Here is a 23,358-nt window from a genome sequence, read left to right as displayed (position 1 = left end):
TAAATGAGTATACTTCTCCAAGCTCTTTCTTCCCCGTCTACCAGCTGGATGCAGAGAGCTTGAGACCCCAGAAAACAAAGCCACCTGATGTAAAGGCTCTGGATTTCTGAATTGGTCTTAATGGAGAGCTAACTGCCAACAAGACACGCCTACAATGAGACTACTAATGGAGTGCAAAACAAGTTTCATTTTGTTAAGCCTCTGAAAACTATAGCTAATGTTAACATAGTGTCTACGCTATTTTAAAGCATTGAACCTCTAAGTAGGCATCAGAGAAGTTTTTGACCTTCAGAGAAAAAAGAGCAATCTCATGTTTACTATTACTACTGTATTTCCCTCCATCACTAGTTCCTAGAATAGTGGCAGATAGTGATTAATATGTGATAACTAATTGAATGAATGAATAAATAAACCAATAGATGGATGGATGAATAACAGATAAATAAATTAAGTGTTCGTGTGAAAGATATAATAGTTTAGAATAAAATAATGCTAAATTTTTGTGGGAAATACTTCTCTCAAATATTTGTAAGAAAGGTTCGCATGTTAACTAGTATTATTTCTGGCGATTACTAGGTGAGAGTATGACGTGATAGGGAAGGTTTAGCTTGGAAAGGTAATTGGACTAATTTTATCTTGATATTCTCTGATCTATTAAATAAAGTGATTAGATATGCTAACAGGATTCTATATTTAGCTATTTTAATAATAAGTACATTTTTAGATTTTTAAATTATTATTTTAAGAAATAAAAATAGATGATGTAAGAAATCCATATCTCTAAATGGTTTTCCAATTACATGCTAAAGTAATCATTCTAAATCAAATACACATAACTATAGGCAAGGTGCTCTACAGGAAATTATCAGCTTCTTGAATTCTGACCTTGCAACCCCAAACACATACGGATAATAATGAATACCAGTTGGTATGACAGTAAGAAAAATATTTGTTTTTGATATTAATTAAAAAAACCCTTAGATCCTTTATGAAAAATGTCAAGGGATGAAAGAGAAAATATATGTTGACATTCATTCATTTCTCTAAAGTAGAATTCTAAGTATTAATTTTATTCGTCTTAATAGGACTGAAAGATGGAATAGGAAGTTGGCTTGGAAAAAATAAGACGACACAAAGTCCACAGGTTAAATAGTTTTCCTACAAATGATTCTATTCAAAATATACAAATACAAGGGGCCCCTGGGTGGCTCAGTCAGATGAGCATCTGCCTTCACCTCAGGTCACGGTTTTGCAGTTCATGAGTTTGAGCCCCACATCGGGCTCTCTGCTGTCAGCGCAGAGCCAGCTTCAGATCCTCTGGTCCCCCTCTCTCTCTGCCCCTCCCCCACTTGTGCTCGTGTTCTCTCTCTCTCTCTCTCTCAAAAAATAAACATTGAAAAATATATATACAAATACAATACACATATGTGTATGTATTGGTCTTAAATGGTACATGTTTTCTACTAACCTTTCCCAGTCTCCTGAGCAATAGAAGAAATGCTATGGAGAAGTAGACTAGTAGCCTAGCAACCTGAAATTAGTGAGAAATATCCCCTTTCATTGACTTGATTTTAAATCAAGCTCTCCCAAGGGCAACTATGAGATAAATGACGAAAATATAAAACTCATAATGCTAACACCATGCAATGAGCTTTAGGGACAAAGCTGTATATGTAGTCCACATATTAGGATATTGAGGTTGGTTTGGAAGATATTAATTTTAGTTTGGAATATTCTATCTTCTCCCTGTGATAATTAAACTTGCTTAAGTTGGCTCCTACTGGGATACTTGGCTGGCTCAGTCGGAAGAGCATGGGACTCTTGATATCAGGGACATAAGTTCAAGTTTCATACTCGGTGTAGAGATTACTAAAAAAAATAAATAAATAAACTTTAAAAAATAAACAAATAAATAAAATGGCTCCTACTAAAGTGGTAACTATTTGAAGAGATGGATTTGTTAATTAGCTTGAATGTGGTGATGACTGACTATATATATAGTATATATATATATAACTATATATACTATATATATATACTATATATATAGTTATCAAATTGTATACCTTAAATATCTTTAATTTTTAAAAAATATATTTATTTATTTTTGAGAGAGAAAGAGAATCCCAAGCAGACTCTGCAGTATCAGCACAGAGCTCAATGCAGGGCTTGATCCCATGAATGGCGAGATCATGACCTGGGCCAGAATCAAGAGTCAGACGCTTAACCGACTGAGTCACCCAGGCACCCCAATATATATAATTCTTAATTGTCAAATATACCTCAATAAAAACAAAAACCCTGCACTTCTAAAGACTATGCAGGTAAAGAACAAGTCAAAAGAAAATAGAGAAAATGTTTTGAATTTAATAAAGTTAAAACACAGCAACAAAGAATGGCTCTTGCTGGTGAAGACATGGCTCTTCAGAGACTCCTTGTGTGGGCTTTTTTGTTGTTGTTGTTGTTAACAGTAAAGGGAGTATGGAAACAAAAAGGTAAAATTGAGGTCTCAGGCCAAGAAAGCCTTTGTAAAACCTTCCATACAGTGGTCTCCAAAGAGGGAAAAAATATGCAAAGATACCATTTGTAACCCCCAAATGTGAAGATTATAAAGTAGGAAACCACTTTTTTGCCAATACAAGGTAAATGCCTTGTTTCTCTGGTAGAAATTAAGTCTGAAATCCAAATCAGGTTTATTTATTCCAATATACTGCTTCTAAGGAGAACAAATATATTTTGTAGCAGCATTTTATTCCACTAACATGAGACAAGGACCAAAGGGAAGACGAATTCTAGGGCATGGAAGGTCTGGATCCCCAAAGCATAGACAAAAGCTTTTGTCCGTGTTTTTCAAATGCTTGGTCAGAGCTCCTCCTACTGGAACAACTTACTCAGTACCATGCTATCAGATGTCTGGTCAAGATTCACATTTTTCACAGATGAAACACAGTGCTGCGGATTCAATAAATCACATATTCCCTCTTTGTAGCGGGGAACAGATTTCTCATTGTGATTTTTAAGAACCCACATCACAATTTCCATTTACCTTACAACTGATAGGTATAATCAGATTTGGTTACCATCTATGTAGAACTTAAGACCTGCCTGGCAGAATTCTAGTGTTTAAGTATCACTTTTCATTTAACCCTCATAACCACTATATGAAAGAGGGATTGCTTGATTTCATGGGTGAGGAAACAGAGATACATGTATATATCTACTTTCTAGGTATTTGACATTTTTAATGTCAATTGTAAATGGCATTTCTAAAATTTCATTTTTCAATTTTTATTGCTTCTATGTAATATATATTGCTAATTTATATATATATATTATATATATAAACATAATTGAGTTTTGTTTATTGATCTAGTATCCTAAATCCAATTACCAGTTGCCTTTTTTTAAGATTTCATAAGGTTTTCAACATACACAATCATGTTGTCTGTGAACACAACAGTGAATAGAACAGTTTACTTCTTCCTTTACAATCTGCATAGCTGTCTTTTTTTCTTCTTGACTTACTGCACTGGCTTGGACTTCCAGTATAATGTTGAATAGAAATAGTAAAAGCAGATATTCTTGCTTTAGAAAGCAAGAATTAGGAAGCCTTAGAAAGTATTTTGCCATTATATGCTATTTGTAGTTATTCCAATAGATGCAATTATCAGATTGAAGGCGGTCCCATATTTTCCTAATTTGTGGAGAGTTTTTATATCATGAATGAGTGTTACATTTTTTCAAACACTTTTTCAGCATATATTTGATGACCATCTGGTTTTTCTCCTCTATTCTCTTAATGTAGTGAGTTACGAGTTAACATTGATTGATTTTTGAATATTAAACTAACCTTGGTCAATTGGTCATGATGCATTATTCTTATTATATGGTCCAGATTTTATATCTATGTATCCATAGCTGTATCTTTATCTATATATCTCTCATTCTTATATATTGCTAGATTCCACTGAATGTTTTGCAAGTATATTTGTATCTATTCTCATGAGAGGTTTTAGTTGATAATTTTTCTTCTAAAATTAGTTCAGATTTGGTGTCAGGGTTATGTTGGCCTTATAAAATGAATTGGCCTTATAAAATGAATTCTCTCCTCCACTATTTTCTCAGAGTTTAGGAAAGTTATTATTTCTTCTTTAAATGTTTGATGGAATTTCAGTTGGGCCTGGAGTTTTATCTGTGGGAAGATCTTTAATTAAACATTCAATATCTTTAATAGTATAAGAGTTCTCAGCTTTCCTGTCTTATCTTGGGATGGTTTTGATAAATTGTATTTTTCGAGGAATTTTTGCATGACATCTAAGTTTTCTTTTTCTTTTTCCTGAATAAACCTATGTTTATTAAAGAAATTCAAACAATGATTAACCCTTCCAAAACAAAAAGCACCAAGTTAACTGGTGAACTCTACAAAACATTAAAAAATAAATTATACCAATTCTCGACAATCTTTTTCAGAGGATATAGGCAGAGGGAGTACTTCTCCACTCAGTGTATGAGATGAATATTACCCTAGTATCAAAACCAAAGACATCACAAGAAAATAAACTACAAACTAATATTGCTCTTGCACATAGATGCAAAAATTCTTTTTTTCTTGCTTTCTTTTTTTTAATATGAAATTTATTGTCAAATTGGTTTCCATACAACACACAGTGCTCATCCCAACAGGTGCCCTCCTCAATGCCCATCACCCACCCTCCCTCCCTCCCACCCCCCATCAACCCTCAGTTTATTCTCAGTTTTTAAGAGTCTCTTATGGTTTGCCTCCTTCCCTCTCTGTAACTTTTTTTCCCCCTTCCCCTCCCCCCTAGTCTTCTGTTAAGTTTCTCAGGATCCACATAAGAGTGAAAATATGTGGTATCTGTCTTCCTCTGTATGACTTATTTCACTTAGCATAACACTCTCCAGTTCCATCCACGTTGCTACAAAAGGCCATATTTCATTCTTTCTCATTGCCAAGTAGTACTCCATTGTATATATAAACCACATCTTCTTTATCCATTCATGAGTTGATGGACATTTGGGCTCTTTCCATACTTCGGCTATTGTTGGAAGTGCTGCTATGCATCAGCACTCCTGTATCCCTTGGGTAAATTCCTAGCAGTGCTATCGCTGGGTCATAGGGTAGATCTATTTTTAATTTTTTGAGGAACCTCCGCATTGTTTTCCCGAGTGGCTGCACCAGTTTGCATTCAAACCAAGAGTGCAAGAAGGTTCCCCTTTCTCCACACCCTCTCCAGCATCTATAGTCTCCTGATTTGTTCATTTTAGCCACTCTGACTGGAATGAGGTGATATCTCAGTGTGGTTTTGATTTGTGTTTCCCTGATGAGGAGTGATGTTGAGCATCTTTTCATGTGCCTGTTGGCCATCTGGATGTCTTCTTTAGACAAGTGTCTATTCATGTCTTCTGCTCATTTCTTCACTGGGTTATTTGTTTTTCAGGTGTGGAGTTTGGTGACTTCTTTATAGATTTTGGATACTAGCCCTTTGTCTGATATGTCATTTGCGAATACCTTTTCCCATTCCGTCAGTTGCCTTTTAGTTTTGTTGATTGTTTCCTTTGCAGTGCAGACGCTTTTTATCTTCATGAGGCCCCAAGAGTTTATTTTTGCTTTTAATTCCCTTGCCTTTGGAGATGTGTCAAGTAAGAAATTGCTGTTGCTGAGGTCAGAGAGATTTTTTTCCTGCTTTCTCCTCTAGGGTTTTGATGGTTTCCTGTCTTACATTTAGGTCTTTCATCCATTTTGAGTTTATTTTTGTGAATGGTGTAAGAAAGTGGTCTAGTTTCATTCTTCTGTATGTTGCTGTCCAGTTCTCCCAGCACCATTTGTTAAAGAGACTATCTTTTTTCCATTGAATATTCCTTCCTGCTTTGTCAAAGATTAGTATGGCCAACATCTAAGTTTTCAAATTGATTGGCAAAAAGGTCTGTGTAATTTTCTTTATGAATCTTTTAATGTCGGTAGGATCTATAGATCAAATGATAGAAAATTTGATAATATAAAATACAATTTGCTCTTTCATATATAAAAAATATTTGCTTTCATTTCTGATATTTCTAATTTATGTTCTCTTTTTTCCTATCCTTTGAAATTTATCGAGACTTGTTTTACAAGACTGTGTATGCTTTGTCTTCGCGAATGTTGTGTACGCACTTGAAAAGAATGTACACGCATACTTCATTTTACTGCACTTTGCTCTATTTATTTATTGTGCTTTGCAGACCTTGCATTTTTTACAGACTGAAGGCTTATGGCAACCCTGCATCTGTGACTGTTTTCCCAGAAGCATCTGCTCACTTTGTATCTCTGTGCCACATTTTGGTAATCCTTGCAATATCTCAAACTTTTCCATTATTATTATATTTGTAATGGTGATCTGTGAGCAGTGATCTTTGATGTTACTGTTGTAATTATTTTGGGGTGCTACAAATCGGGCCCATATAAGATGGCAAACTTAATCGAAAAGTGTGGTGTGTGTTCTGACCACTTCACTGACAGGCCATTACTCCATTTCTCTCCTTCTCCTCAGGCCTCCCTATTTTCTGAGACACAACAGTATTGAAATTAGATCAATCATTGACCCTACAATAGCCTCTAAGTGTTCAAGTGACAGGAAGAGTTGCACTCACTTTAAACCAAAAGCTAGTGATGCAGGCATGTTGAAAGTGGAGATAGGCCAAAAGCCAGTCCTCTCGTGACACTTAGCCAAGTTGTGAATGCAAAGGAGAAGTCCTTGAAGCAAATTAAAAGCACTACTCCAGTGAACACATAGGTAAAAAGAAAGAGAAACAAACTTTTCGCTGATATGGAGAAAGTTTTAGTGGCCTGGATAGAAGATCAAACCAGCCACAACATTCTGTGGAGCTGAAGCCTAATCCAGAGCAAGGCCCTAATCCCTCTTCAGTTCTATGAAGGCTGAGAGAGGTGAGGAAGCTGCAGGAGAAAAGTCTGAAGCTAGCAGAGGTTGGTTCAAGAGGTTTAAGGAAGGAAGGCTTCTCTATAACATACAAGTGCAAGGTGAAGCAGCAAGTGCTGAGGTAGAAGCTGCAGCTAGTTATGCGAAGATTTAGCTAAGACAATGAATGAAGGTGGGTACGCTAAACAATTAATTTTCAACGTAGACAAAACCGCCTTCTATTGGAAGATGCCATCCAGGATGTTCAGAGCTAGAGAAGAGAAGTCAGTGCCGGCCTTCAAAGCCTCAAAGAACAGGCTGACTCTCTGTTAGGGGCTGATGCAGCCGCTGACTTTAAGCTGAAGCCAGTGCCCAACAACTCTTCCAAAAATTCTAGCACCCTTAAGAATTATGCTAAATCTACTCTGCCTGTGCTCTATAAATGGAACAACAAAACCCGGATGACAGCACATCTGCTCACGACATGGTTAACTGAATATTTTAAGCCCACATTGGGGCCTTCTCAGAAAAAAAGATTCCTGTCAAAATATGGTTGCTCATTGACAATGCACCTGGTCACCCAAGAGCTCCAATGGAGATGTACAATGAGATTACTGTTGTGTTCATGCCTGCTAACACAACATTCATGCTGTAGCCCATGGATCAAGGAGTCACTTTGACTTTCAAGTCTTCTTATGTAAGAAATACATTTATAAAGTTATAGCCGTGATAGATAGTAATTCTTCTGATGGATCTGGACATGAAAACTTTCTAGAAAATATCCATCATTCTACATGCTACTCAGCATTGGTGATTCATGGAAAACGTTTCAAAATACCAACATTAATAGGAGTTTGGAAGAAATTGATTCTGACCCTCATGGATAACTTTGAAGGGTTCAAGACTTCACTACAGATGTGACAGAAACAGCAAGAGAACAGAAGTGGAGACTGAAGATGGGACTGAATTGCTGCAATCTCATGATACAACTTGAACCAACAGGGAATTGCTTCTTATGGAAGAGCAAAGAAAATGGTTTCTTGAGATGGAATCCACTCCTGGTGGAGATGCTGTCAAGATTGTTGAAAGGACAACAAAGGATTTAGAATATGATATAAACCTAGTTAATTAAAGAATGGCAGGGTTTAAGAGGATTGACTCTGATTTTAAAAGAAGTTCTACTGTGGGTAAAATGCTATCAGACAGCATCACATGCTAGAGAGAAATCATTTGTGAAAGGAAGAGACAATTGGTGAAGCAAACTTCATTGTCGCCTTATTTTAAGAAATTGCCACAGCCACGCCACCCTTCGGCAACCACCACCCTGAGCAGTCAGCTGCCACCAATATGGAGGCAAGGCCCCCCCCCAACAAAAAAATTATGATGCACTAAAAGTTCAGATGATGGCTAAAATGTTTTAGCAATAAAGTATTCTTAAATTAACTACACTTTTAATAGACTACACTTTTAGTAGACAGTGTAGAATAAATGTAACTTCTGTATGCACTGAGAAACCAGAAAACTCACTTGACCCAAGTTACTGCAATATTTGCTTGATTGTGGTGGCTGGAACAAAACCTGCAATAATTCTGAGGTATACCTGTATTCTGCATTTGCTGGGTAAAGTATTCTGTAAATATCAAATATCACATATATATATATATATATATATATATATATATGGAACTAGAATATAAATGGAATTGGAAATGATATAAATATTTATATATTTTTTTTGTATATATATATATATATATATATATATATATATATATATATATCATTTCCAATTCCATTTCAACATTCTAGCCTCCTCCTTTCTGTTCTTTCTAGCCTCCTCCTTTCTGTGTTTGTAAATCTCATATAGCGAGAAACCTGGCTCCTAATATCCTCAATATATCTACTTCTTTGCCCATCCAATTAACTTATTTGCTCAATGTAGCCAGTCTCCCTACCACTCTCACTGATGCCTCCCCCTACCTACCTCTGCACCCTCCCTCCCCTGCTCTGTTTACTCTTCTACCGAAGCCTCAGCATGACATCATTCCCTTATTCCCCCAGGTCCTCAGCCACCAGGGCATCACACCATTGTATGGCACCCTCTCCCTCTCCCATGCCACTTCCTCTAGAACTCTGGGGCATTCTGCATTGTAGGTTCTTTTCCTCATTGCCTCACTTCCTCCATTGCCAAAGTTTCTGTGCTAGGAGGGAAGGGAAGAAAAGGATGGGAAGGGAAAAATTAAAGAAAAAAATTTTAAGGTCTTATATTTGGCCATATATTTACTCTCTGGTGTTCTTCATTCTTTCTAGCAGATCTGGGCTTTCTTCTGGTATCATTTCCCCTCAGCTGGAAGAACATATCTTAGGATTTCCTGAAATACAGGTCTGCTTATGACAATTCTCCCAGCTTTTGTCTATCTGAAAATGGCTTGACTTCAGTTTTAAAAAATATTTTTAGAATTCCAATTTGTTCTTTCACTTTCCACATTTTAATGTTTTTCTTCTTTTCTTTTCTTTTTTTTTTTTAATTTTTGAGACAGAGAGAGACAGAACATGGGCAGGAAAGGGGCAGAGAGAGAGGGAGACACAGAATCTGAAGCAGGCTCCAGGCTCTGAGCTGTCAGCACAGAGCCCGATGTGGGGCTTGAATTCACAGACTGTGAGATCACGACCTGAGCTGAAGTCGGATGCTTAACTGACTGAGCCACCCAGGCACCCCTCACTTTCCACATTTTAAAGATATATTTCTGTTGTCTTCTGGACTCCATTGTTTCTGATGATGTATGTAATGAGTATGTTGTTCCTCTGACTGCTTTTAACATTTTTTCTGTCTTTGGTTTCAGCATTTTGACTATAGTGTGCTTATGTATGGCTTTTCTTTGCATCTTTTCCACTTGGAGTTCCAAGAACTTCTTAGATCTGTGAGTTGATAACCTTCATCGATTTTCGAAAAACTCAGCCATTCTCTCTTCAAACATTTCTTCTTCCCATTCTACTACCTCTTCTCCTTTACACAAATGTTAAACCATATGAGGGGCACCTGGGTGGCTCAGTGGGTTAAGTGTTGGACTTCAGCTCAGGTCATGAACTGACAGCTCGTGAGTTCAAGCCCCACATCGGGCTCTGTGCTAACAGCTTGGAGCCTGGAGCCTGCTTCAGATTCTGTCTCCCTCTGTCTCTGCCCCTCCCCCACTTGTGCTCTGTCTCTCTCTCTCTCTCAAAAAATAAATAAATGTTAGAAAAATTTAAACCATATGATTTTGTTTCATAGATTTGGGGGGGTTCTTGCCTTTTATCTTTTAAAAAAATTTCTCTTAATATTTCAGCCTAGATACGTTCTTTAAAAAAAATTTTTTTTTTAGTTTATTTATCTTGAGAGAGACAGAGATAGCACGAATGGGAGAGGGGCAGAGAGCAAGGGAGAGAGAGAATCCTAAGCAGGCTCTGTGCTGCTAGCATTGAGCCTGATGCAGGGCTTGAACTCACGAAACTGCGAGATCACGACCTGAGCCAAAACCAAGAGTCAGTCACTTAACCGACTCAGCCTAGATACATTCCATTAACCTATTTTCAAGTTCATTGATCCTTTCTTCTGTTGTATACAGTTTTCTGGTAAGACCATTGAATTTTAATTTCTGATGTATTTTTAAAAATTATTTTTAGCTTTTCCATTTTGTTATTTTTATAGTTTCTATCGTTTGATTGAATATCCCTATTTGTTCATGCATATCGCCCACCTTTTGTACTTGATCTTTTACCACATTTATCATAGTATGTTAGAGTTCTGTACCTGATAAGTCTAAGTCAGGCATCTCTATGTCAATTTCTGTTAATCATTTCTTCTCTTGACCATGAGTCACATTTTGCTTTTTGCATGTATCATGATTTTTATTGTATGATTCGTAGTATGAGCAAAAGAACAGTAGACACTGAAAAGACATTTAGTCCCAGAAAAGAGCATGCCACTTCTGACATGCCACTCACTGTTGGAAGAAGGGGAGACTGATTGAAAATAACCTATAGATGAGCTAGGTCTGGGCTTTTTTGCAGCTTTAGATTTCCCACAATCTTGATGTTTTGAGATTGGAATCAGGACTTTCCTTTTGATAGGGTTTAGAATCTGAGCACCAGTGACATTCCAGAAATCTCTTTGTTTTGCAACCCAGCCACCACGTCCATGAAATACAGATCTGTGTGCTTTATAGTTAAATAATAGCCTGGTTGGGGGCTACTAGACAGTTCTCTTTTTTTCTCAAGTCCTATTCCTAGCTTTCTGTTCTTGGAAGGTCTCTTTCCACTCTGCTGCCCTAGCCTCAATTTTCCAAAGGCTACTATAGTGTACTTGGTAAGGCCAGAAATATACTAGAGGGTTTTCTTTTGCTCTATTGTTTTGTCCCCAGCCTTTGGACAGACACACCACAAGGTAAAAGTCCAGACAGTTTCAGTAGGATTTTTTTAGTTTATTTATTTATTTTGAGACAGAGAGAGAGAGCATGAGCAGGGGGAGGGGGAGGGGCAGGGATAGAGGGAGACAAAGAATCAACCCCAAGCAGGCTCTACACTGGCAGTGCAGAGCCCAATGCAGGACTTGATCCCATGAACCGTGAGATCGTGACCTAAGCTGAAATCAAGAGTTGGACACTTAACTGACTGACCCACCTAGGAGCCCCTGTTGAGACAACTTCTTAACCCCATTCTCTGCCTCCAGTCCACATCCCTCCAGTTCATTTTCCAGACTCCTAACAATGGCCCGTTTGACTCTTTAACAGATACCAGAAACACATCTATATCAGCACAAATAAAGGCAAATCATGAAATTATCTCACTTAAATACTTCTGTGGCTTCCATTGCCTCCTGGATGAAATTCAGACATTCTATCATAAAAACACAAGGTCCCACGGGATTTCCTCTCCTAAACACACCCTGCCTGTCCCCTAGTCTTACTAAATAGCTTACCACTCTTTGAGCATGACGCACATTTGCACACCTAATTCTTTCCCCATGTTGTTCTTTATGCTTGAAATCCCTCTCCTGTCCTGTTACCTGACAAGCTACTCATTTTTTAAGCTTCTGAGTGTCACTCCTTGGTGAAGTTTCAGGCAGAATTAGATGTCCCCATCTCTCTCACACAGCATGTTGTACATTTTTGGTATTTATCGTGTTGTCATTGTCTCTTTCCTGCACTGGAGTCCAAGCTCTGTGGCAGCAAGGACTTTATTTCTATCTCCTAAAGCCCTAATCAGTACCTAAAACAGTGCCTGTTTGTTAAACGATGAAATGAAGACACTCCGATCAGTGTGTTGTGAAACTAGTAGGGCTTAGACACTGCTGGTGTCACATTCAGGCAGAACCATCACTGGGGAAAGCATTTTTTTCTTTTTTAAAAAATTTTTTTTTCAATGTTTATTTATTTTTGGGACAGAGAGAGACAGAGCATGAACGGGGGAGGGGCAGAGAGAGAGGGAGACACAGAATCGGAAACAGGCTCCAGGCTCCGAGCCATCAGCCCAGAGCCTGACGCGGGGCTCGAACTCACGGACCGGGAGATCGTGACCTGTCTGAAGTCGGACGCTTAACCGACTGCGCCACCCAGGCGCCCCAAGCATTTTTTTCTTTTAATAAATGGAAAGCAATTTTAGAAACATGTATCGAGACATATCATAAACTATAAATATTTAAACCCAGTGACTCTACATCTAAGAATCTTCCTTAAGGAAATGGTCTTAAATTTTTGTACAATCTATTCATCATTGTATTATTTGGACACTCAAAATCCTGGAGCCCACTTGCATTCCAGCAGGGAATGGCTAGAAATTGCTAAGTAAATAATGAGATATGAAGATACACTGCAGTCATTAAAATCTATGATTTTTAAAATTTATTTAGTTATTTATTTAGAGAGAGAGCGCACCTGCAGTGTGAGGTGGGGAGGGTCAGAGAGAGAGGCAGAGACAGAATCCCAAGCAGGCTCGAGCTGTCAGCACAGAGTCCAATGCGGGGCTCAATCCCACTAATCGTGAGATCATGACCTGAGCCGAAATTAAAAGTCAGATGCTTAACCGACTGAGTCCCCCCCACCCCCCCAAGTTCTCCCAAATCCACGATTTTGAAAGGAAATAGTGGGCATGAAGATTAGTTTATAACACCACTGGAGACACATTTGCATGCATACTCCAGTTCCAATGGTCCTCCAAGGGTTGCCCTGGGCCCTAGGTAAGACCAGGTCCGCTCCTGGAATTGTCTGGGACAGGCAGAGCCAGCAACTTAACTAGAGTGTAAATCAATATCCTTTAAGGGGACCTGGTGGTCAGAAGCCAGAAGGTAAAGTTGCTTAGTTTAAAAAGTCACAGTGCTGGGGTGCCTGGGTGGCTCAGTTGGTTAAGCGGCCGACTTCGGCTCGGGTCATGATCTCGCGGTCCGTGAGTTCGAGCCCTGTGTTGGACTCTGTGCTGACAGCTCAGAGCCTGGAGCCTGTTTCAGATTCTGTGTCTCCCTCTCTCTGACCCTCCCCCGTTCATGCTCTGTCTCTCTCTGTCTCAAAAATAAATAAATGTTAAAAAGATTTTTTTTTAAAGTCACATTGCAACCTTACAAAAAGAGATCAGTGGGGCGCCTGGCTGTCTCAGTTGGTAGAGCATGTGACTCTTGATCTCAGGGTTGTAAGTTTGAGTCTCACGTTGGGTATAGAGATTACTTAAAAATAAAATCTTTAAAAATAAAGCGGGGGTGGAGGGAGGGTGGAGTCAGTGGCTGCAAAGAAGTCAGAACAGGTGAAAACAGAAAGGAGAGTTCAGGCACTTGCTGTGAACATGGTCTTCTGAGGCCTTGAAGTTGAGATGACTTAAAGCACAGGGTGAAGACAGACAGCAATCAAATGACGTGATACGTGCATAATGGACAAAGGACCCAAATGCCACCCTCCAGTTAAAGGCAGAGAGGAAACTGTTCTGGACTATACCATCTGGTGAGATGGGTTTGAGACTAAGCCACGAAGGAACTCTCTTCAGGTCAGCGGCCTGATGATGGACTTGGGGGAGGAAGCAGTTTGGCAACCAGGAAGTGGGGTGAGGGGCAGGGGTGTTACAAGTTGGGACAGGAGCCTAAGTCAATGAGTTAAATATCAATTAAAAGAGCACGGGCAATGAGAAGACACGATGCAGAGAAAGCGTGGGAAATAGTTGGGCAGATTCCACGTCAAGGTGCAGGGTGTTTGAAGGCCAGTTTGGACACTAGTTTCTAGAATGTGGTCCATCTTCCTTAAATGCGTGGCCTGGGATATTTCACTGGGCCAGGGGATGTCCACAGAGCTGTAGACCACACCTGAGAAGATTTGCAGGAAGTACATCAAAATGCTAACTTTGGCTGGATTAGGGTGGTGAGGTTGTGGCAAATATTTTTATTTTCTTATTCTTGTTTATGATATATTGCTTTTAAAAGGGGAAAATTACCGTGTGCAAGTAAGAAATGAACATCTAATGACTCTAGATGCAGTGTCAGGGTACGTTCTGTCATAGAATTTGTATACAATTAGCAAAGGAAGCTGTTCGCTCGTCTGGCATGGCTGGAGGGGACTTGAAGGCACAAGTCAGTCACCTCGCTGTCCCGTTACATGTCATCATTACTCTTCTGCACTGTGGGTTTCCAGGTCACTGCTTACAATTGTGAAGTCTTAGGGAAGAAAGGGCGCCTGTTTTTTCATCCAAAGGCACTGACCAGTAGCAAAGCCAGGTACCTGCCACCTTCTGCCAGGCCACACAAACGCACTGGACAGGGCAGTTCCCTGCTTCCCATCTGTAAAGTGAGGCATCTCAGGACTTCTTTTGTGCTTCTTTTGCTAACATAACTTTGACCCTCTTTCTTGTGAAGTAACGAGCCTGGCATTATTTTGCTAAGGTGTCTTTGCTGCTCTGTGGACCGGATGACATTATAAAGTTTCTTCACAGTAACACCATACCCATATCACTCGTCTTTAATCCCTACGTTCCTTCCCAGTTTGGGGTGGCGGCAGAAGGGAGTTTCAAGTCACATGCATGAAAGCCAGTAGGTCGATTCACAGCCACATGACGCATGCTGGGAAGACCGTCATTGGCCCCCTAATCTACTGTTCGTGTGGCCCCCCCAAGTCAATCTTCAAATCCTCTCCCTTGACCCAGACTGGCTCCTTGGCAGTCCTTCTCCAACATGAATGTGCAAAAGAATCATCTGGGAAACTCGCGAAGATGAGCTTTTGATTAAGTTTGGAGTGGGCTCCAAGGTGAGGTCAACACTGCTGGTCTGTGTGCCACCATTGTTTGATGAGGGCTCTAGGGCCTTCCAGCGCCCCAAGGCGGAGGCTGACACAAACTGGGGGATCTCAGCATACTTCCTCCAGTGGGGGTCTCTGCTTCTCCGTGTGCATTGTTGACTCTTGTCAGGACATCCTAAAACACTAGCTTAGCAGCTACCCAAATTTGGCTTTCTGGGGGAAGAAGAGGCCACTGCTGTGGTTAATCTGAGGCTCTAGCTTCATAAGGAGAGAAGGTGTAAGGGGAAGGAGAGGAAGCATTTTGTTAATCAGGTTGAGGTCACGGAGTCTGGGGGCTCCGGGAGTGTGAGGATTCTGAAGGGTGGCTTGCCTGGAGACTGCAAGACAGGAAAAGACCGAGCACTTCCTGTCCCTGAGGTGTCATTATTTTAAAATAAGCTCAACTAGCTGACTTCTTGTGCATTTGGAATTTGGAAGCCCTTCTATAAGGTTTCGCCACCTGACCACGTGTGGATCTCAAGATCAGTTGTTAGAACTAGTATTAAAAAGCTTGAAGAGCTAATGTGTCAAAAATTGCCTTTTTTCTTCCCAAGTATAAATGACACGTGAGTGAATAATGGGATGGCGGGATGGAGTCACCAAACAGAATAAACTTCTATTTTTTTTAATGTTTATTTTTGAGAGAGAGATAGAGCATGAGCGGGGGAGGAGCAGAGAGAGGGAGAGAGGGAGACACAAAATCCGAAGCAGGCTCCGAGCTGTCAGCCCAGAGCCTGACATGGGGCTCGAACTCATGAACTGTGAGATCAGGACCTGAGCTGAAGTCGGATGCTCAACCAAGCCACCAGGTGCCCTGCTTCTATTTTTCTAATGAGCTTTATTAAGTACCTTGTTGGACCTCATTCAGGCTTTAAGAAAACAAAAGTCATTAAGATCTACTATTTCCCCACATTATTCCTTCCTCATACTACCCCTCTGCATTAATCCTTTCTAAGGATGCAATTTAGAAAATGTGACCTATTAATTTTATCAGAATTAGAATCCCAAGTCTGTTTATCTTGCTGTGTTAATATTTTTGGCTGGCCTTGCTTAATTATCATTGAATTTTGTTCCTTTCTGTCTTCTGCCAGGCTTTTATTTTCATTTTAGAATTTCCAACACGAATATATAAATCAAAATATCAATTTAGCAGAGAGGAAGAGTACTGCTCATAAAATTTTACCTCCCATAAAATGTTAGATTAAATATGAAGTTCTAAATTATGTTGTATGAATATTTCTTTTTTTAATATTTGTTCTTTCTTAAGAACACTTAACTTTGCCAAGTACTTGGGATTACACTTGGATATTACAATATTTGTGACTTTAAGATTTAATACTTATGAGACCCTTGCCAGGAACAAGCATGCAAGAGAATTCCATATATATATATTTTCTTAACTGTACAGCAAATAATCAAATAAGCAACCAACCGATAGGTCAATTGGCATATTTGTGCCCAGACTGTAATACAAAACAAGTTTGGATTTAGCTTTGGCGGGGGAGGGGTGTATATATGTCATAAACCAATCAGTTTCAGAAACATGAGAATCAAATAACTCATAAGGATGAAGAGGAAATTAATAATAAATTCTTTGAAAGGGAAACTGCAATTTTGTTGCATTTAAATATTGGAAGACAAATTATGATATTCGTAACCGATCCCCATGGTCATAGTCTTTGCCTCATTAAAAATTTTTCTTTCATTTTTATTTCCCTACTAGTCACATATGTTAATTGTAGGAAAAACAGATAGACAATCATCTGTACTCTCATCCAGGTGGAGTTTTGGTTTTGTTGTTTATAATTCCACAGTTTTCTTTGCATAGATACATACATTCATTCAAATTCAAGTATTCTTTCAATGAAATGTTAAGCACTCTGGTCATCAAAAACTGGGAACTTGTAGTTTTCTTTAGATTTAACCCATCCATCTGACACCGAAGGGAAATGAGACTTTTGAAGGAGAAAAGTGAAGATTTCATTATTTTTTATATTAATGGATTACATACCACTTAACATTTGACATTTTTTTAAGCTTATTTTGAGAGAAAGATAGAGAGCAAGCAAGGGATGGGCAGAGAGAGAGGGAGACAGAATCCCAAGCAGGCTCCACACCGCCAGCACAGAGCCCGATGTGGGGCTTAATCCGATCAACTGCGAGATCATGACCCAAGTTGAAGTCAAGAGTCAGACGCTTAACTGACTGAGCCACACAGGCTCCCCATCATTTGACATTTTAGAGAAATTTAAGCACTTTCTCTACTAGGACACTACCACAGACGCTGGTGCCAGCAAATGTTCCTTGCCAGAGTAATCCATGGGCTTCTCAGTCACAAAAGGAAGGGTGAATAATGTCAGCTATGATTGTGGAATAAAACAAGGTATGATAAAGGAATGATAGTTTTTAAAAAATGTTTATTTATTTTTGAGAGAGAGAGCACAAGCTGAGGAGTGGCAGAGAGCAAGAGGGAGACACAGAATCAGAAGCAGGCTCCAGGCTCCCAGCTGTCAGTGCAGAGCCTGACGTGGAGCCTGAGCTCCCAAACTGTGAGATCATGACCTGAGCCGAAGTCAGACGCTTAACCGACTGAGCCACCCGGGTGCCCCTGGAATGATACTTCTTACTTTGGGATAATTTTTCATTCAAAAAGGATTTGAGTCTGTACCTCCTACTGACTCCAGAAATTAATTACAAATTTATTTACAGACACAAATCTTCAAAACTTAAGATTATGCTTTTACATTATGTACCCACAGTGACTAAGCACGTCTTCTCTGGTCTTAGAATAGAGCCAAACAAGAGGACAACCACTAACAACCACGAAAATGACAATGACCACTGTCTTTTGGTGACCGAATCTCAGTTCAGAGGGTTGCCTGATCAGGATAGGATGAGAACAAAGTAAGTGAATGTTCCCAAGGAACACCTGCAGGGAGGGAGAGCAACAGGATGGCCTTCATTTTATTTTTATCTACATAACGTGACTCCATGCCTCTGAAATTAGGGTATGTGCCCTCCTGGGAAGTACCCTGTCAGGTGCTAGAGAATACATGATGTCACGGGATAAACATAGCACATCCACCTCAGAACATCGATTTTTCTCAAAAGCTTGAGTTTTGAGGGGCATCTAGGTGGCTCAGTTGGTTAAGCAACCGACTTCGGCTCAGGTCATGATCTCAGAGTTTGTGAGTTCAAGCCCAGCGTTGGGCTCTGTACTGACACCTCAGAGCCTGTAGCCTACCTCAGATTCTATGTCTCACCCTCTCTCTACCCCTCCCCTGCTCACACTCTGTGCCTCTCTGTCTCTCAATAATAAATAAACATTAAAAAATTAAAAAAAAAAAACAACTTGAATTTTGAGTGTTTGCATTTTTGTCCCAGGCACAGGCGATAACTGAAAGCTGCCCTCCATGTTGCTAAATGAGGACTAAATCTGTCTTAGTCTACATAACCTGAGCTTCTTATACAGTATCTGGCAGTTAGTAGGTGTGCAATAAATATTTGAATGAATGAAAAAGGTGTGGATATTAATTGGATTTATTGTACTTAATGTTTTTATATAGACAATTTGGTGAAGATAATACTTTTCAAAGCCCATGATTGTCAATCAGCTGGTTGTGGTGACCACCTCCTCTCTGGGCTGTCCACATCCATCTAGGTGGCTACCTGTTATGTTCCTTTTTTTTTTTTTTTTAAATGTTTTATTTATTTTTGAGAGAGAGACAGAGACAGAGTATGAGCTGGGCAGGGGCAGCAGAGACAGAGTATGAGCTGGGCAGGGGCAGGGAGAGAGGGAGACAGAATCCACAAAGCAGACTCCAGGCTCTGAGCTGTCAGCACGGAGCCCAATGCGGGGCTCGAACCCATGAACCACAGGCTCATGACCTGAGCTGAAGTTGGGACTCCCAACCGACTGAGCCACCAAGGCACCCCTGTTATGTTTCTACAATGCAACAGTTTTCCTGGCCACAGCTGGTTGGGCCAATGGGCCCTTCCTGGAAAATCAGGCAAGGGACCAAGAGATCTTAGCATCAATCTGGCAGGAATCTTGAACGGACAGATATGAACCTTACAGATGTGGGCCACCATGTTCTCTCTTGAATTTAAGAGTGAGAAGTAGAGAAAGTTGATCCTCGGCTGGAAGGAAGGAGGGTGTGTTGGAGAGAGGCCAGGAGGTCTTTGGTCTTAGCTTGTACATGAAGCTCAGCAGCTCCTTGTCCTTGGGTTTTTGTTTTTTTTAAATCACACACTTAATAATAAATTCTTCCTCTTTTTTGCTTAATCTAACTGATGTGTGTTTCAGTTAATTAGAACTGAAAGAGATGGGGTGCCTGGGTGGCTCGGTCGGTTAAGTGTCTGACCCTTGATTTCAGCTCAGGTCATGATCTCATGGTTTGTGAGATTGGGTCCTGGGTCCGGCTCTGCACTAACAGCAGGTAGCCTGCTTGGGATTCTCTCCTTCCCTCCTCTCTCTGCCCCTCCCCTGCTCCCCCCCACCAATAAATAAATAAACATTAAGAAAAAAAAAAAGAACTGAAAGAGGTAAGTTTATATGCTGGTGAGGAAACTTTCAAGTTGTTCAGTACTTATTATTATTATATATCTATTATTATATATCTATTATATATTAAATATATTAGGAATTTACCCCCAAATTTATTTATTTGAGAACCAGTGGAGGAGGGGCAAAAACAGAGGGGTACAGAGAATCCAAAGTGGGCTCCGAGCTGACAGCAAAGAGCCTGATGCAGGGCTCAAATTCATATACCGTGAGTGAGACATGACCTGAGCCAAAGCTGGACACTTAACCAACTTAGCCATCCAGGTGCCCTGGTTTAATGTGTTTTATAAGATTGACAGAAGACTCCATTCCATGTCCTAGGTGAAGTTCATCCAAATCTCTTGTGGATTCTCCATAACACTAAATGAATTCTGTTTACGTTTCTCTCATGGTCCTGCCTTTGCTGTTTTTCTAAGAAACTAAATTTCTCTTGACTTAACAAAATCACAATGTCCAAAGACCTTGTGTAGGTACAGATGTTTCTGAGAGTTTTAGGGAGATAGAGCAGTGACTATTACCATTACGTAAACAAGTTAGCACTGAATTTTCGACATCCCCTCAGAAAGACCCTGCCTGAGAACTGATCTATTGACATAGCTTAATAATTTGCTTCATTAAAAAAAATTCTGGGGCGCCTGGGTGGCTCAGTCGGTTGAGTGTCCGACTTCTGCTCGGGTCACGATCTTGCGGTTTGCGAGTTTGGGCCCTGTGTTGGGATCTGTGCTGACAGCTCAGAGCCTGGAGCCTGCCTCGGATTCTGGGTTTCCTTGTCTCTCTTCCCCTTCCCCGCTCAGTCTGTCTCAAAAATAAATAAACATTAAAAAAATTCTGCCACATGGTAAATACCAAATAAACAAAAGACTAAAACATCCTATGGTGAATTTATTAAGAGTGCTGCCATTACTTTCCTCCATCCAACTGAAGGATCTAAACGTAGCTAACTTCTGTCAGTAGTAAGATTCTGCAACTATTTGGGGAATCGGTTATTTAGTTAGTGGATTTTAATGAAAGCTGCTTCCTTGCTGGATAGGCTCAGCCATCTCCTTGGCAGTGTAAGGGAACAGGTATGCTGACAGATTAGCTTCCTGAAAACCAAGTAAGACCCCCAAACAAAACCTACTCAAAGTCTCTACTGCACACACAAGGCCAGGGGTTCTCAGCGCTGGCTGTGCATTAGAAACATCAGGAAAGCCTTTAACAAATGTTGATTTTTGGTTCCCATCCTAGAACAATTACATCTGAATACTGGGGGCTGAGGACAGGCATCAGTTTTCATTACGCTCCCATGTAATTCTACACTTGATCTTAGCCAAAAGGCCGAGAAGCGATTGGTCCCATGTAATTCTAATGTGTTCAAGAACTCAGAAGAAAAACTTTCCTCTGAAATAGAAATGCTACTTCATATTTTTAATAAAATATCATGAAAGTAAAAAAGCAAGTGTCAAAGCAGTGTGATCTCACTGGGACAGGGGAGTGGGGACTGTTCTTATATTTTTAGAAAAGGTCTGAAGAGCATCATCAAATTTTAATCAGGGCTCTTCCTGAGTGGTGGGATTATGGATGGATTATATTTTCTTTTTTTGCCTCCCTTTCCAATCTACCTGAGATGACTGTGTATTGCTGGTAAAAAAAAAAAAAAAAAAAAAGATAACTTCAATTAAAAATAAAGAAGATACCAGTGGACCTTGTCTTCATTAAACAAAAACAGGCTGTGACAAGATTAAAGAGAGCAATGTAACCAAAAACACAGCAACCAAGATAAAGTCCAAGTTGGAAGAAGTAAGAAGCAGCTTTTCATTAAAATCACTGTTTAGTGACAATTTGAAAAGCATTCCTGGAACACAGAAAAAAAAAGCAACGAAATGATGACAAAACATAGAAGTGTTAATCACAAAGAATTACCTAATGAATAGGCCAACAGAGGCATGAAAGTTGTCACAGAAAATTCGTTCATTAAGAACCCTCCTCAAAGCTAAATACACAAAGCACCTGAATTCTGAGAGATGAGGAAGATTCACATATGCCAGGCAAAATATACAAGGGACACACTCTGGTCAAGTTTTAAAATTTCAAGGAAATAAACAATATAGAGGAACAGAGAAAAGGGACAGAGTGATTACAAACGAGAGACAGCTAGAAAAAGAACAGTAAGGTAAAGAAAGTAGGAGAAAGGAGTTGAGAGAAACCCACAAGTTTCAGGTAGAAAAGCCATTCAAAAGAATAAAATCCAAACTGGACTCGGTAAATATCTGAAGCCGATGAGAAAAATGGTCCATTTGATGGAAATGGATTATGACCCAGGAATTCTACACAAGACTAATCATCAAACACAAAGGCAAAGAGGAATGGCCTGGAAAGAGGACTTCAACCATTTCCACTGTGACCTCAGTCTGTACTTGCTCAATTGATGAAGTTATTATCTCCAGCTTATCTCTTAGCTCAGACGAAGCTGAGCTTGGTGGGCAAAGCATCCTGGGATGGGAACTGAAAAGACCCCCTCCCCCAAGCAATAGGGAGGGGAGGGCCCTGATGCCACCAAGACCACACGTGCCTGACTCCAAGACAGTGATGGACCTGACCTTTACTGCCCACCGACCTTTGTCCCACATTTTCTTTACGTGAACCCAGAAGTATTTTCAGCACTTTAGAGTCAGACCTTGACATGTTAGTCGGCGTCTTCCCGGTGTTAGCGCCAGTGAAATAAAGCCACCATTTGTCTCTCTTGTCGATTTTTGCCAGCAGCCGAATCTGGTTTGGGACCCTCAGAGCCAGGTGCTCTCCCACCCTTAGGCCCCAGGTCCAGCCTCAGGGAAACGAACTGTCTGGATATTTCCCAACAAAGTTCAAGCTGTTCAAGAGACAGCTTCAAGATCAGTAAAGGTAGTGGGCCCCCACTAGGCTATCTACCCTGAGCTCCTTTTCTAAGAATTTCCCTCCTCCCCCATCTGTTGCTTATGCAACACTTTAAAAAAAAAAAAAATGTCGGTAGAGGGGGTGGGCGCCGAAATGTGTCCCTGCCCCCTCATTGTGCTCTTCTAGATTCTAAGTAACTAAACCTCAGAATCCTTGCTTTACTTATGTTAACTTACAACCATCCAAACCAGTTTTTGAGGACAGGTGTTCAGGTTTTCGGAGAGAAACTCAATGACCTGTCCGAGATCCCAGAGCTAGCAAGCAGGGAGCAGACATCTGACTCTGGGCAGTCTCTTAATCACTTTCCTAGAGTGAGAATAATGTATTTAGAAAGCTTATTCAGGGGCGCTGAGTTGGCTCAGTCAGTTGAGTGTCAGACTCGCTTTCGATTCGGGTCACGATCTCCTGGTTCTTGAAATGGAGCCCCTGCTCTGTCAAGCTCTGTGCTGATGGCATGAAGCCTGCCTGGGATTCTCCCTCCCTCTCTCTGTGCCCCTCTCCTGCTTGTAGTCTCTCTTCCTCTCGCTCTTTCTCTCAAAATAAATAAAGTTAAAAAGAAAGGAAAAAGCTTATTCAGTAATCTCACCAACAGACCTTTCAGTGTTCTTTGCTGCAAAGGAGAGCTACGTACACTTGAGAATGTTTATTGACTACATTTGCAAATGCTTGTTTTTCATCTCTA

General features: G+C 40.1%; 1 pseudogene; it reads right to left on the bottom strand.

Annotated features, from left to right (window-relative positions):
• Window positions 1–20,911: 20,911 nt before the first annotated feature.
• Window positions 20,912–21,092, bottom strand: LOC147581333 (U2 spliceosomal RNA; annotated as a pseudogene).
• Between the last annotated feature and the right edge of the window lie 2,266 nt (window positions 21,093–23,358).

Source organism: Puma concolor, chromosome B2, assembly GCF_028749965.1.
Source record: "Puma concolor isolate L17-30 chromosome B2, mPumCon1.1.hap2, whole genome shotgun sequence".
Lineage (NCBI taxonomy): Eukaryota > Metazoa > Chordata > Mammalia > Carnivora > Felidae > Puma > Puma concolor.
The sequence above is the reverse complement of the archived record's forward strand: the minus strand, read 5'-3'. Positions and strand labels throughout refer to the sequence as shown.